Source organism: Girardinichthys multiradiatus, chromosome 11 (assembly GCF_021462225.1).
Source record: "Girardinichthys multiradiatus isolate DD_20200921_A chromosome 11, DD_fGirMul_XY1, whole genome shotgun sequence".
In the NCBI taxonomy this organism is placed as follows: Eukaryota; Metazoa; Chordata; class Actinopteri; order Cyprinodontiformes; family Goodeidae; genus Girardinichthys; species Girardinichthys multiradiatus.
Window position 1 is genome coordinate 40,157,465 of NC_061804.1, and position 13,219 is coordinate 40,170,683.

At 39.4% G+C, this 13,219-nt stretch overlaps 1 long non-coding RNA gene across 3 annotated transcripts; it reads left to right on the forward strand.

Annotated features, from left to right (window-relative positions):
• Positions 1–724: 724 nt before the first annotated feature.
• On the forward strand, positions 725–6,343 carry LOC124876905. 3 transcript variants are annotated; one of them, XR_007040402.1, is made up of 4 exons: positions 725–862; positions 5,717–5,816; positions 5,894–6,177; positions 6,265–6,343. It is a non-coding gene; the product is annotated as an uncharacterized LOC124876905 (long non-coding RNA). The 3 variants fall into 3 exon arrangements; XR_007040403.1 differs by lacking the exon at positions 725–862 and adding an exon at positions 963–1,221; XR_007040404.1 differs by lacking the exon at positions 725–862 and adding an exon at positions 1,479–1,519.
• Positions 6,344–13,219: the final 6,876 nt, after the last annotated feature.

Sequence of the window (13,219 nt, forward strand, 5' to 3'; positions counted from 1 at the left end):
TTTGTCTTATTTTGAAAATCAAGCATGGTTGTCCTTTCAGGTCTGGGTTATTTCTATTAGTTATATAGAACCTGCTTGCTATTGTAAAACCATTGTGTATGTTATTATAAGCTTTAAATAATCATGAATAAGCATGGAGGGTTGATGAAAGAAATTGCCCTTTAGGGTTAATCACTGTTGTCTGGGTGTTGGAACAGCAGTATATGCTGTTTAAGTTCCCCACAGAACATGGCCGCCATGTAGTTGCCTCCTATGAAGATGGTCAAAGGGTTAGGGGTCGGGTCAGGTTTAAGCCATAGAAATGAATGAATATCAATGAAAGTCAATGCAAAGTCCTCAGAAAGATAGTAATCCATGTATGTGTATATGTCTGTGTGTCTCTGTGTGTGTGTGTGTGTGGGTGTGTGTGTGTGTGTGTGTGTGTGGGTGTGTGTCCCAGTGTGAGACACAGAGCAGCAGAAAGAAAGACAGAATCACATCCAGACATATACGGTAGGAGATACACAGAGCTATAAATAGAACAGTGAGGAATGAATCAGCCAATCAGCAAAGAGCGTCAGTGTAACTTGACACCTGCTGTTTCTCACTCACGCAGCACCTCACTCTGTGTCTCCCCTGGCCTGGCTTTATAACATGGAGGCGCATGCTCCCGAACAACTGGCCATAACTCGGAAACCGTAGGGGCGATCGATGTCATTCTTGGACTGTTTTTATCAGAACGGACAGGGGAACGATAATATTCATCCTTTATTTTTGAAAATATAATAATAAAGGCACAACACAAGGTGAAAAGAGAGGGAAAATGGACAAAAAGACAAAAATGCCTGAATATGCTCCCGAACAATGTCTAATATCTCGGACGGTAATCACAAACTTCAGTTTTAGTTCTGCTAAGTCTTACTGCTGCTTCTAACTCATAACATTTTATGGCACTTTACCTTGTTTTATTCTTTGCTGTTTTTTACAGAATGTCAAGAGACAATTATCTTTGAGGTCTCTCAAAGATGACTTCTTGGCACATTTATCTTTAAGCTCAAGTGCTGCCAAATAGAAACATTTTTCGGACAATTTTCCACAGATATGCCTGAAGTGAGCGACTGGTCAGCAGTCACTCATAAAGCAACAGCAAACATTTTTGAGTTTGACTCTTCTAGTCCATAACTGTCCAACTTGGGGATGGCTGTGTTGCTTAGTAACCATAGAACATGAGTGACCTTATTGGTGAGTTCATAAAAATGTATGAAGTCCTTTTATTCATATTCTCGTGTGCTGCTTTTCCTGTCTCCCTCCATCTCACACAAACACTGAAACAGACACATAGTTTAGATAAACAGGTCCTAAACACATTGTTCTTTGTACGTGTGTATTTGTGTCCGTATGTGCGTGTGTTTGTTTGTGTGTGTGTGTGCGTGTGTGTGTGTGTATGTGTGTGAGACAGAGAGAGAGAGAAAGAGCAGCAGCGTGGTAATGAAGGGCTGTACCTGACACATGCTACAAACTGCATGGAGCAGCATAAGCAGTAAGAGATAGATAAGACTATCAGCAGCCCAAACCTGCATAGCAAAACTGCATTGGACACAGGTTTAAGAGGACATTTATTTTCACTAAAACATTGCTACTCTGTTACTAAAACACAAACAGGCACATAGAGGCTTAGGAATTCTAACGACATTATATGTTTGTAGAACTATCCATATCTAATCTGTGTGATAGATGTATGTTATTTAAATCTGTGTGCTGTAGTTTCCAGAGTCTTAATCTGGATTTAATCCCCACAACATATTTATTGAAGTGACAGATTGTTATGCAGTGTTGACTGTGTGCATGTCTGCGTGGGATTTTCCAAGGCCTTTATAAGCCAGCAGCAGCACTGATGACATTAAACACAGCATCTGTCAGCTCTTACTATCACAGTGACTGGCTTTTATACAAAGTGCTGCTCTGTTGTTCTCACAGGGAGCACAGATGTTAGCCTTCCTGTTGCCTTCATGGCCATCTTTTTTGCCCTGACAACATCTGCACCACTATGTTTGTCGGCCAAAGCAGCACAAGCCGCTCTTGAACTGTTGACAGCTAGGCACAGGTCGGCACAGATGGCAGAAAAGAGGTGTCAAGCGACCAGCACTGGATGGAGGGGGGTGGCAGGTAGAAACGGGGGGGCTCCCATCTGGCCTTGGTGCTGGCAATTTGACCTGGGGCATCTTCAATGTTTCCTCAACACAGCCTGTCAGGAGTTGGAAGTCACCTTGTGCAAAATGCTTTACTATGTAGTAGGTTTATGATGAGTTGAGACAAGTGGGGGTGGACACTGCAGTGTTACTATTTGAACTAACACAAAGGATGCATTGGGAACCATTAGGGAAATAAGTGGCCCATTTCATTATTATTTACAATATTCATTTTAATCAAAAAATACTTGAGCACAGTATTTTTGGTCTTTTTTAAAAATATTCATATGGCATTTATTGTGTAACAATTAGCTTTCATTTAAAAGTATGAGGCATATGAGGCGGTTCAAGTTTTCAGTGCAGAAACATGACAGCAATATTTGAATATCTGCTTTGGCCTAAGACTAAGTTCCAATGATATGGCTATGCTTTAAAATCTCTAACAGAGGACCGGGTTGCGCTGTGGAATAATTTCCGCTGCCGCTATATAAAGCTCACATGCAATGTATTTTTCGGTAAGTTTGCTTAATACTTATTTAATCAATAGATGCAATGCAGCTATAAAACTACTTGCAATTGAACTAAAACCCACTGAGCAATACCTGTGATTTCAGTGTTATGTGGTCTAAATGGGATTTAAGCATAAACATAATTTATTTTGTTTCTTTAAAGGGAAAATGTTCAGCATAATTTCCAGCCAGAACTACTACATTCTCATACAGCGTCATGCAGCGATGCAATGCTGACAGAATGTCTTAGAGGCAAATGAGAAATGCAGTGTAATTTGTTTTATCAAAAAAGTCATTATTAATTAGAAACAATAATAAGACCACGACTGATACACAAAATTATTTGGTCAGGAATACACTCACACACACACACACACACACTCACACACACAGATATACATATACATTGAATTAGCAGTGTAACAACTTAGTTACAATATGTGTGCCGTGGTAATTGACTGAATTTTCATCTCAGATCAATAAAAGGGAAAATAAATTATGAGATATCTGATAAGACTTTAATTCTCTTGTACAAAATGTAGCTTTGACTTTAACCCTTTTGTTTTGCAGCAGTCAGCAGACTAGTTTGAAATGGCAAAAGATTTATAAATTCAAAATTGAATTAAATTAAACTTAGAATTAATTCCACAATGCATTATTATTGTGATATTCATCAATAAACAGACAGTAAGTTTACCAATGTTTCTAGCTATCACGAAAGATCATTTAAAAGTTTGTCATTATTCAATCTGCACATTAAACTGTTTTATGTATTTTCACTGCATGTGTTGTCAGATGAAAGCAACTTAATTTTCAAAGAGAACGTTGAGAATCTGCTGTTTCAAGGGATAACACTCTTGGAAGTGGCTTCAGCCCTGCAAATATCCAGACCCACATTGTACAAGTCAATGCAGGAATACAACGTTGAAATTTAGAGACATTTCTGACGTGGAACCTAACCCAACTATGTGCAAATAAAGCAGAACATCCTCATGTTGGAGAACTGATGCGAAATGGACATTTGTGAGCTAGAAATATCACAATGCAAAGACATCTCAGAAGCTCTGTTAAAAGGGTTAACAGTGCAGGTGTTGTGTCTAGAAGAGTGACAACTATACACAGAAGATTCTACTCTCTTCTTTTCCCAAACTATTCATGGCACATAGATGGCAATCAAACTCATTCAGTGGAACCTTGTGGTGCATTGGGCGTTGGACGGCTACAGCAGACTGTTAGCCTTTCTTCAGTGTTTAAAGAATAATCAGGCAGAAACTGTAATCCACCTTATTAGTAAAGCCAGTTCATATTAGACTGATTATGGGAGAGAATGTGCTAATTTGGGTAGACATGAGATTGCACAGGGAGAACATTTTGTGTTGACTGGAAGCTCTGTGCATAATCACTGTATTAAAAGCTTCAATCGTGACTTGGACAGAAACTGCCGAGATTTGTTTGTACCAACTTTCAATAAACTATAGTCAACGTAGGCCTTGAATGTAGACATTCATTCTGATTGAATCTTTGTCTTTATCATCTTTACATTACCAGGATTAATTGCAGCTTGGATGAGTTCAAAGCTGTCTTTAACAATCATTCAGTTTCTGAAGGAAGCCAAACCCTGCTCAGTTTTTTACACTAGGCAAACAAGTTTTTCTTAGCTATCCAGAAAGAATTATTGAAGAAAGACATAACTACATAAGAACACAGATGACACTGATTTTGCTCACTTAATGAACAGGACTTGCAAGAACTGATTATATCACTAAATCCACTCAAGAATTATGGCCACAAGGGAATAGGATTGTATCGCAGAGTACAGGAAAAATTTTATTTAAATAAAATTACAAATATGTTACTATTTTGAGCCATTAGTAAGATGCAAACATGAAGTAGTGTGGTACATCAAGGGAAACACTCTTAAATGTAGAGACAATCCAGTGGTTATACAAAGAATAAACAGAGCATTAAACACCAAATATCTAAACAAGTTTAAACTTCGAGTAAAACACCAATAAACTGGATGTTTTTTCTTTTAAAATTAGTATGTTTAATCAACTTAAGTATGTAGTTTAAAGTGCACTATAAATTGTTCCATTCATTAGAGCGATTCTTCTCATTGAAGCCTCTCTGAGGCTCATTTAAGCAATAGAAAGGCATTTTGTCTCATCATGGATAAAAACACATTTTTGACTCGGAAATACTCCAGCTTCTGGAACTTTGTTGCTTCCAGCTGCAAATACCAATGTTTCCAGGAGACAGTGTTTACTTCCCCAGTGAGGTTTCTGGTACTGGGATGTTCAACCAACTCTTTCTCTGCAACAGTACAAAATATAAGCTGAAACAGTTCTACGAAATTAAAACTAGGTCACAGATAAGCTGTACATTCTAGCACTGTACTCAATTTTCTGCTGTGTTAAAAGTGTATGTTTATTAGAAGAAACAGGTAGCAAGAAATGAAACAGCAAACAAATTTGTTGGATGAAATTGTGGATAAAAGTATTAGACAATGCTATTTTCTGACATAATTCTAGATAAAGTTAATAGATCAAGAGATCCACGTTTTTGAATGGTGCACACTTTGAATGTCAAAAGTATTTCAAACTAGTACAGCTGATGTAACATGATGTTATTATTAATAGATCCTTGTCTTAGTGTTTACCTTACCTGTCATACTCAAATTCAGATTTACCTAATCATTTGCTGAGCATCTAGAGGCAAATAGGTTATTCAACAAACAAGTTAAACTATAAACATAATCTCAATAAAATTGTGAAAGAATTTTGTTAGAAATGACCAAATTAAGTACATGATCTTAAGCCTCTTGTCAAATACAATATAAACAGTATGGTAATTTTTACATTCAACCAAAACCAATGAGTCACTTTAGGTATTAATAAAAAGGTAATTTTCTTTTCCAGATGCATTGCATTTAGCGTTAGAGGAAATACATGCAAAAAATATTATTTATGTTGAACTGTAGATTCCTGTTGTATCTGTGAGGCTATGTGCAGGGTGATGTACTTAGCTTTTTGTCCACAGGGTGGCTCTGGGCAGGCAGAATACACAGCTGGTGCTCATCAGTCATCGGGAGAGTATAAAGAGGAGCTGAGTCCCTGAGATAATTCTCACTCACAGTGTGGTAACGAGGCCTCTGATTCATGACTTCCAAGTCTCTAGTATTGATACTTACCTTTTGTGTCTTCTCCCTCCTGGCAGAGCTGTAACCTCCTCCTCAAGTGTGTGTTCTTCGAATTCCAGTTTGGAGGCCTCACCTGCGTTCGATCTCACGACATTTGCCTTCAGTCGTCCTCAGAAGGTACATCTCCTTCACTGTGGATCAGTAGTCCACCACCGGAGAACGCTACACACTGGCTCCAATCACTGCTTGCCTGTCCACCCTCGACACTGGCTGTCCTAAGGAAACACCATCACCCACAGAGATGTCTCGGAGCTGATCTCGGAACTGATCTCAACCATCATGGAGACACTTGCCCTCCTTGGTTAGAGACCTGGCTGAACCCCACCGTAAGAGCATTCCTTATCTATCTCCAACTGGCACCTTCAGTAACCCATCTGTCTTTCAACAGAAGATTTCCAGAAGCCTCCCTGATCTGAAGAGATCCACCATGATATCATTGCAAAAACTAAATAAACCCTTTAACTGATTTTTGGTGTCCGTGATTTTTGCCTGTCCGGGGTCTGACTAGATTATAATATGACAATTCCCTTTTGGAAACAAAACCATGAATAAGTAGAACAGAGATGCAAAGACACAATAAAACAAATGGAAACTTCTTACAGAAGTAACAGAACTAAAATGCAGACTAAAAAGGAAACTAAACCAAACAGGAATGAACCTATAATGCACCACCTGGAGAGCATAAACAATATCAGAGGCAAGACTCAAAACAAAACTCAGCTCCTGTAAATCATGACAGAACCTCCCCCTCAAAGGTGGCTACTAGACACCCTCAAAATGTCCACAAAAACAACCTGAACTGGGCAGGTGGAGGGGGCCTAGGAAAGAGGGCAGAAACAAAAATCTGAGTTTGCACAGGTGACCAGGAGGTTGTCCCATGCAGGCATAGAGTTTAGGTGGGTGCATTGGAGTTACAAGTAAATGCGTAGTAGAAGTAAGGCAATACAGTATCGTCATGGTTTTAATTCAATGTGTTTCAAACTGTATCTTCAGCCATCAAGATGAACGCTCAAATACAAAGCTTTCTGAAATGTTGTATTTCCACTGTGTTTTTTTCAAGTTAATCCTTTTTTTCGACCATCCAATCCTAAACCAGCCACGAGTTAAAGTTGGATTATTATACTTTTTGAAGTAAGTCCGTGATCCGAGCTTGGTGCTGGATCTGATCATCCCATTGTCGCATACATTTTATTGTCGTTGCTCTTTTCCATTGGTTTACCACGTGAGTTTTTATTACCATTTGAAATAGTTAGCTGTCAGCTGGTAACCGCCAGGAGCTAACTTGCTGGTGCGACACACTCATCGATGAGGATAAATGCTTACAGCTATTCAGGGTGGCTTCCCATTTCCTTCCAAATTGTCCCATTTTCCAAATCAACCCAGAGCTTTAAAATAATGTTATAGTTAGATAAAAAGGTTTTTTGGGAATAGTTTGGTTGTAAGAGGGAATTATTTTGTTCAATAAATTTTCACACAGGTAAAGAGAAGAGTGTTTGTGTTTATTTTGTATTTCCTATCAAATGAGGTTATTGCTCGTATCACCTTTTTGGTTAATGGTATGATAATACAGTTACATTTAACGTGATTTTGGCTAATAATTATTGATGACAATTAATTAATTGTATTATTAGGTGCTAGTAGCCTAATAATCACAATCGCATAGTGTACTTCTAATATATCTTCATTGTGATTGATTTGGTTGTCATTTATAAATTATATTTTTATTATAATGTTTCATAAATGTTCATAATAAAATAATCATAATTTCAGAACAATTGATAGTAGTAAAAACAGTCCCCAGTGTCGCATTACTGTTGACCCGCTCTGTGTAGCTTATGACATGACGTCTCAACAGGGGCGACTCAGCAACTTACTGTTTCACTTGTTCCTAGGTCTTTGGGCCTGCTTGGAGGGCTTGGCAATTGATAGGCCTACCCAGGGGTTGGTTGATGCTTCCTCACATGTTTGCTTTTTTTTCGAGGGAGATTGGCCATGTTGCTGACACTGGCCTGTAGAAGGATCCTGATGGGTCTTCAGTGGTTCTAAGGGAGCTTTTTTGTTCAGCTGTATTTGCAGCCTTTAAGCGTTCGGGCCAGGCTACCCATACCAGGCAGCAATTGGCCAGCCCTCATAGGAGATGTCTGCAGCACCCTAGTGTGGATGCCTCTACATCCTCCTTAAGTTCGTTTTGAGCCCCATCTACTCTCACATTAGGGCAGCCACGGCCTGTTGCCGGGCCTCTTTATGGTCAACGGGATCTGCCCAGGTTTTGGGCTCCAATTCCCCCTCTGGCATGGGCAGTTTGGCCGGCAGTGTCATGGAGTGACATTTTGGACTTTGTGGGTTCTTGTGATGGTTTATTTTGTAATTTAGATTCTCCTCATGGCTCTTTGTTTATTTCTTAGGTTGTTGTTTCTATGTTCTCCTCTAGTTTCTCTGTTTACTTTAGTTCATAGTTATTCTAGTTCTTTATTTCCTCCTCTGATTTATTCTCTTGCTTAGTTTGTGTTTTCTGTCCTTTCACTCTTCCTCAGCCTTTGTATTTGTTTCACCTGTTCCTGCTCCTTCCCTGCCTCCTTGTCGCACCTGTTCCCTGTTCCGTTGATTATCTGCTTTTGTTATTTCCCCAGTATATTAGTGGGTTTGGTGTCTCTGTTCTGGGCTGGTTCCTTCTGTTATTCTGTTGATTACCACTTTCCCTACCATGACTATGTTTTGTTTTTGCTTCGCTTATGCTTCGCTTTGCCAAAGCACCTGCAGTGTTTTGAAAGTTTTGGATTTTGTCTTTGGATTCATACCTGCAGTGTTTTTGTTACGTTTCAACCTTTTTTAAGAATAAACTATGATGCGACTACCGAGCTCTTGTCTGCGCTTTGGTCCGACCCAAGATCCTTCTTCGACAGGCAGCCTCCTTGGAGATGACGTCTGGGAACAGCCAGTAAGGTGCTTTACTCTGGTTCAACTTAGCTGCTGGTCTGCCCTCATTCCCGATGCATGGGTTGTGTCTACACTGCCCCGGGGCTATGTACTGCAGTTGCACTGCCACCCTCCCATTTCTGGTTGGGTTGGTATAACCGGGGATCCCATGTGACCATGTTGACATGACTTGAAGCACCAACTTTTACAGTCATCCAGGATTCATAGAACCGTAGTTACAGTTGTACGTTTCGTTTCAAATTATAGTCAATTTTGTACTTTCTGCATAAATGTCTTCTACAAAATTCTTGCAGGTTTTCAAGTCAACAAGAGGTCAGAGTCTTGACATTTAATTAGAGCTAAGACCTCAGTTTGATGAAGAATACATTGGCAGCACCTTAATTTGAGTTGCACTTAAACTATTAGCAATTAATTTTGAATAAAGTATAAAATAAAATAAAGAATAAAAAGAACTCATAAGACTCATAAGACAATTACTTAGATATACAGGTCCTTCTCAAAATATTAGCATATTGAGATAAAGTTCATTATTTTCCATAATGTCATGATGAAAATTTAACATTCATATATTTTAGATTCATTGCACACTAACTGAAATATTTCAGGTCTTTTATTATCTTAATACGGATGATTTTGGCATACAGCTCATGAAAACCCAAAATTCCTATCTCACAAAATTAGCATATTTCATCCGACCAATAAAAGAAAAGTGTTTTTAATACAAAAAACGTCAACCTTCAAATAATCATGTACAGTTATGCACTCAATACTTGGTCGGGAATCCTTTTGCAGAAATGACTGCTTCAATGTGGCGTGGCATGGAGGCAATCAGCCTGTGGCACTGCTGAGGTCTTATGGAGGCCCAGGATGCTTCGATAGCGGCCTTTAGCTCATCCAGAGTGTTGGGTCTTGAGTCTCTCAACGTTCTCTTCACAATATCCCACAGATTCTCTATGGGGTTCAGGTCAGGAGAGTTGGCAGGCCAATTGAGCACAGTGATACCATGGTCAGTAAACCATTTACCAGTGGTTTTGGCACTGTGAGCAGGTGCCAGGTCGTGCTGAAAAATGAAATCTTCATCTCCATAAAGCTTTTCAGCAGATGGAAGCATGAAGTGTTCCAAAATCTCCTGATAGCTAGCTGCATTGACCCTGCCCTTGATAAAACACAGTGGACCAACACCAGCAGCTGACACGGCACCCCAGACCATCACTGACTGTGGGTACTTGACACTGGACTTCTGGCATTTTGGCATTTCCTTCTCTCCAGTCTTCCTCCAGACTCTGGCACCTTGATTTCCGAATGACATGCAGAATTTGCTTTCATCCGAAAAAAGTACTTTGGACCACTGAGCAACAGTCCAGTGCTGCTTCTCTGTAGCCCAGGTCAGGCGCTTCTGCCGCTGTTTCTGGTTCAAAAGTGGCTTGACCTGGGGAATGCGGCACCTGTAGCCCATTTCCTGAACACGCCTGTGCACGGTGGCTCTGGATGTTTCTACTCCAGACTCAGTCCACTGCTTCCGCAGGTCCCCCAAGGTCTGGAATTGGCCCTTCTCCCCAATCTTCCTCAGGGTCCGGTCACCTCTTCTCGTTGTGCAGCGTTTTCTGCCACACTTTTTCCTTCCCACAGACTTCCCACTGAGGTGCCTTGATACAGCACTCTGGGAACAGCCTATTCGTTGAGAAATTTCTTTCTGTGTCTTACCCTCTTGCTTGAGGGTGTCAATAGTGGCCTTCTGGACAGCAGTCAGGTCGGCAGTCTTACCCATGATTGGGGTTTTGAGTGATGAACCAGGCTGGGAGTTTTAAAGGCCTCAGGAATCTTTTGCAGGTGTTTAGAGTTAACTCGTTGATTCAGATGATTAGGTTCATAGCTCGTTTAGAGACCCTTTTAATGATATGCTAATTTTGTGAGATAGGAATTTTGGGTTTTCATGAGCTGTATGCCAAAATCATCCGTATTAAGACAATAAAAGACCTGAAATATTTCAGTTAGTGTGCAATGAATCTAAAATATATGAATGTTAAATTTTCATCATGACATTATGGAAAATAATGAATTTCATCACAATATGCTAATATTTTGAGAAGGACCTGTACTAGATGACTTTTTGAGAACTCATTAGATGATGTCATGTACTTATTTTCAGACAAACTGCTTCGACATATTTGCTTTGTTTTCGGTAATAGTCGCAATACAATGGGTTGTATAGGAAAACACAGATTTATAATAAAATGTACTTTGTTTGAACACTTCCGAAATAAATACATAAAGAAAACTACCACTTGACTTACCATTGTTGTGGGGCATGATCCTGGGGGAAATACACTCTGAAGAGCAACTCAGACACCTGCCATAACAGCTGATTCAAACTCTTCTGTCTGGAGGGCCCGGCGGCAGCCATGTTGCGCTTCATTGTGTTCACGGTCCTTCAGATCTCTGCCTATTGCCTAGTACCAAGTACCAGATCTTATTAGAGAAATAATTGACCACTTGGAGCAAAACAAGTAGTTGCATCTCCAAATGTAACATCACCTAAAAACAAATGTGCATCAGTTGTTGCTAATAAAACACAGTCAGTGTTCAGGGTGAAAGAAAGTAAGAACAATTGGTCAAACCTTATTGTGGGCTTGGCCACAAATAACATAGGTGTGGTTAATTTGCATATTACTAAAACATTTAGGTCACAGTTTAGATTTAGATTAACATTTAGCACTTAGTTTTAACAATTAGATTTAGATTTAACAAATAGGTTTAGAGCTAGCATTTACATTTAGCATTTAGAGTTCACATTTAGAATTAGATAAATTCTTTAGATTTAAGATTTAGATTTAAATGTAACATTGGGATTTGCTAAAATTGTGTGAAATGTAAGCATGTTGGTATATGACAATTTTTAAATGTGATGAGGGTGCACTTGGCACCCCATATTCTTTAACATATAAAATGTATTTTAGATGTCGTAAAGATTTTACTTTTGGACACTCACTGCCAAACCCAACAGCGAGTTTAAATCATATCACATTCAGTCTAAAATAATTGTGTAATAAATTGCTACATTTTGATGCACACATATGGAATCTATCTGAAAGCATATAAACATCTACCAAGTATATATGTCAGATATAAAAATAATTCTTAATTCTTTTGTCAGTGTAAAAACTGAAAAATATTTGTTTTCCTTGTTAAAAGTATTGATTTTTAACTAATTCCACAATCAGAATCATTTATTTTGTATTTGATGTGGGTGGCCAAATGGTCAGGTTAGCATAAAAACTGTAATGCCCCATTTAAGGGGGCAGTAGTTAACATTATGTCAATGTTAATTGGCATATGCCTGGCCAAATACAAACTTATATTGTTCACAAAAATATATACCAAGAAATAAATGGTATAAATTTTAAAACATGTTATGGATGAAAACTAAGTTTAGAAACAAGTTATCCTAAATTGGGACTTGCTATGAGATATCCTGGTTGGTAAGTCAATACAGCATTTAATTTCTCTGTTTGGATTAAAAATATTTGACAATCAAGTTTGTAACTAGTTGCAGACCTAAACAGACATTCCCTAAAGATTCAGCATGAGAATGTTCGGGCCTGCTGAGCAGATCTGTGGATCCCAATGACTCTGCACAGCAGCATGGGGCAGAGCTCAGTGGGGGTGTCAGGCCTGACCTGGACTGGCTGTCCAGGGCACGGGGCCAGCACACAAGAAAAGCGCTTTACGGAAGGAACATGTGGTCGGTTCAGGTCAAGCCGGTGTCTTAAACCCACCCATCCCCCATTACAGTGCCCCCCCCCAATATCAGCCTCCTCCCTATCTTCCTCCCCTCCTTCTCCTCACCTCAGCCTCCTCCCCTGATTGGAGCACACAGCGAAGAAATACCACCAGATGCCTAGTGTCTAGGAGAGGCATTATGTTCTTAGAGAATGTCCTGGTAATTCTGCTTCTTTTCTGCAGACTGTGAGTATGCTGTCCGGGGGTGGTGCAGAGGAGATGGATCACAGAGGACAACAGGTAGCCATGGTCTTTGCATGGTCACGTGGTTCTGCTGTCTATGCAAAACAAAATCTGACTCTCCCAGAGGGGAAATATGTCTGTGTGTGATATATTTAGGAGGTAAGCTCCCATCATCTAACAAATAATGCATAGACATACCATTAATTATAGTACAATTCTAATATTGTACACATATTATTGTTAGAGACTTCAAGAACGTACCAACAGCAGCATTTAGTCTTGTATTTTATAACATGTTACTCATCAAGAATTTAAAACCGGAGGAGCAGGACTTCATCTGCAATAAGAAAAACTGTCAATCATGGGAACTCTGGGAGAATGTGCATTGTCAGACCCTGAGGGGGCACCACTGACCTAAATACAAAATTGTCAACAGCAATACT